General features: G+C 53.8%; 1 long non-coding RNA gene across 1 annotated transcript; it reads left to right on the forward strand.

Annotated features, from left to right (window-relative positions):
* Window positions 1–567: 567 nt before the first annotated feature.
* On the forward strand, window positions 568–2,603 carry LOC309871997. Its single transcript, XR_014315607.1, has 3 exons — window positions 568–924; window positions 1,596–1,709; window positions 2,233–2,603. It is a non-coding gene; the product is annotated as an uncharacterized lncRNA (long non-coding RNA).
* Window positions 2,604–3,333: the final 730 nt, after the last annotated feature.

Raw genomic sequence — 3,333 nt, forward strand, 5'->3', positions numbered from 1 at the left:
GGGCACCCACGCACGTCCCCTCCACTCAGGAAAGCAGGTCCTGGCCTCCATGGGACAGAGCGGGCGTGAAACCAGAATGGAAGGGAGCCTGGAGGGGCTGGGGAAGCCCTTCAGGAGTGAGACCCCCAAACTGAGGCTTGAGTGCGGGCGGAGGGCCATCGGAGCAGGGGACCCAAGCATGAAGGGGACAGCCATGCAGGCAGAGTGTTTGGAACCCGGGTGGCATGTGAGTGGCAACAGTGGGGGTGGGGAGGCGGGCAGTGGGCAGACCACAGAAGGGCCACGGCCAGGAGCAGGGGCTTGGAGTTGGTCCCGAAGGCACTGGAAATCCCTGTGGGAATTTAAGGGAGGGCATGACGTGATCAGCCCAGTGTGCGGGAGGTGACGCGGGCGGCAGCAGGAGGGTACATGGGGTGGGTCCTGCAGACCGGTGAGGGGACGAGAGACGCGGAGGCCGGAAAAACAGAGAGAGTCCATCCGGAGACACCCGGCACGTCGATGGCCCGGAATCAGCTTCTCTCCTATGGGAGATAAAGGAGGTGGGGCGGGGGGTGCAGTGATGCCAGGTACGCCAGGCGGGGACATGCTCTGCTCTAGCCGAGGACCTCGCCGTCTCAGGAGCTCGGCACAGAAATCTCTGTCGCTCAAGCGATAGTCGGATCTGGGTGTCCGGGGGGAGGGGTGGGGGCAGCTCTCCCAGGCAGCTAGAGGTAAGCAGAGACCTGGGACCCAGGCGTCTTCCATCTTGTAGGGCTACCCTTTTGCCACGAGGCTCCCGAGGTCACCCTGTGGGCTGCCTCCCCTCCAGCCCACTAGGAGGGAAGAGAACAGAGGGTGAGCACAAGAAGGTGGTGCTCGAGAGAGCCGTAAGTCACATCCGCCATCCACCCCAATCCCTGAGAGGCCTGATGGACGTGTACGCAGGTATCTAGTCGAATGCACTGCCACGGAGGGGCCAAGAGGGCAGGTGGGCGATCTAGGGGAGGAAGACCTCCGTGGGGGCTCTGAACAGAGGAAGGAGGAAGGAGTTCCTACCGGAGCCGGAGTCCAGGGAACACCATCTTGATTCTGGGGACAATGGGGGGTCATTGCAGATCTTTGAGCCCGGGAGTGACCTACGTAGACTGCTTTGAAAGGAAGGCCACCCCTGGGGCCCCCCACGGGGAAGGGAAGCTGGGGGGTCTAGGGGCCTGGGGTCAGGTTCAATGAGCGTTCTCTGAGCCTGTGACCCAGGGAGGGGTTTGGTTCTTGTTAATCTGCATGGAAGCTTATTCCTTTTCTTGAAGCTATTTTTGTTTCCTGATTAAAGCCAAATCCACTGAGAAAATTTTTGTTAGGAGAAAGCCTCAGACATTAGAATCGGGAGAGAGGAGGGTTGATCTGGACCCAAGTTAATGGAGGTTTTCTGTTTTAGGTTTCTTTATAGCTTCTGCAAAATGCGTGACTGCTAATGTTTTAGCTTTCAGTGAAAGCAGAGACTGGGGATAAAAAAAATCAGGAAATTAATCTGCTTTTTCTCTAATTGAGACCTAACCTATTTTCCCTTTCATTTTCTTTCCCTCATTTGTCATATACTTCCTTGATTCTATTTTCAGAGTCTCTTGTTGGTGCGTTACAAACCCTTCCTGAAGCCAGGCTCCCCGTCCCTACATTTGTGCTTCGTGTCCTCACTCCCTTGTGACCTGATTCTGAAACCTGATGATTGTCAGGTGCTTTCCGGGGTGGGACGGGAGGGGTCGGGGAGGGGAGGCCATAGCTTCCCAGCGAGCGTCCCCTGCCCCTCCCAGTCCACCAGCACCACCTGCTCCAAAGGCAGGCGACACCCTCGCCCTTGTTGGAGAACCCTTGGCTTTCTCCTTACCTGGTGCTTTTTTGGTTACGTCTTCTGCATGTCATCTTGGTCCATACGTTCTTTTTTTTTTTTTTTTTTAAGATTTTGTTTATTTATTTGAGGGAGAACGCAAGTGAGTACAAGCAGGGGGAGAGACAGAGGCAGAGGGAGAAACAAGCTCCATGCTGAGCAGAGACCCCGATGAGGGACTCGATCCCAGAACGCTGGGATCATGACCTGAGCCGAAGGCAGCGGCTTAACCATCTGAGCGAGCCAGGCGCCCCTGGTCCATACGTTCTTAAGCTCAGTGGCGTCCCGGGTGGGGCCCTTGGCTCTGGTTGGTCATGGCTTCTGACACCTGAGAATAACTTCAACATGGATAATGTACTTGTCTCCCACAGGTGCTTAAAACCGTGCACGTTCAAGAGGATGAGAACACAAGCTCCAGACAGGCGAGAATATTTGCAAAAAACATACTTGATAAAGGGCTGTTACCCCAAATATACAAAAACCCTTAAGGCTCATCAATAAACAAATAACCTGATTTTTTGATAAATGGGCTAAAGACCTCAACAGACATCCCACCAAAGAAGACACGCAGATAGCAAATAAGCAGATGAAAAATGCTTCCCCGTCATCCGTCTTGAGTGAATTGCAAACGATAACCACAACAAGACAGCAGTTCGCATCTCGTGGATCGGCTAAAGGGCAGAGCTCCGCCAACACCAAATGCTGGCGAGGCGGGGGAGCAACAGGAACGCTCGCCACTGCGGGCGGGAACGCAGAAGGGGCTGCCACTTTGGAAGACTGTTTGGGGATTTCTTACAAAACTGAACATGCTCTTACTGTATGATCCAGCAGTCGTGCTCCTTGGTGTTTCCCCAAAGGAGCTGAAAGCCACTGTCTACACAAAAACCTGCACACCGATGTGTGCAGCAGCTTTGCTCCTCATCGCCAGCATTTGGGAAGCACCCAAGACGTCCTTTAGCCTGTGAGTGGATAAAACGAGGTCGTCCAGACCATGGACTATTATGCAGTACTAAAGGGAAATAAACTATCAAACCATGACAAGACACAGGGGAAACTTACATGTCTGGTCCTGAGCGAGATATTCCAGTCTGGAAAAGCTGTAGACTGTATGATTTCAGCTACATGACATTCTAAAAAAGGCAAAACTCCAGAGTCAATAAGAAGAGCAGTGGTTGGCAGAGGTTATGGAGGGGGGAGGGGAGGGATGATCGGCAGAGCACGGAGCGTTTTTAGGGCTGGGAAACTACTCTGTGTCTATGATCAGGGTGTTCACATGCAACGGTGTATATGCCCAAACCTCTAGAACGTCCTACACTAAGACCAGACCGAGATGTCAGCCATGGACTTTGGGTGACACTGCCGATGACAAGTCACTGTAGGGTCGCCAACCATAACAAACGTTGCGCTCTGGAGGGGGCTGTTGATAACGGGGAGGCTGTGTCTATGCGGGGCAAGGGGTAGAGGGGAACTCT

Source organism: Mustela nivalis (genome assembly GCF_964662115.1).
Source record: "Mustela nivalis genome assembly, chromosome: 8".
Classification (NCBI taxonomy): domain Eukaryota; kingdom Metazoa; phylum Chordata; class Mammalia; order Carnivora; family Mustelidae; genus Mustela; species Mustela nivalis.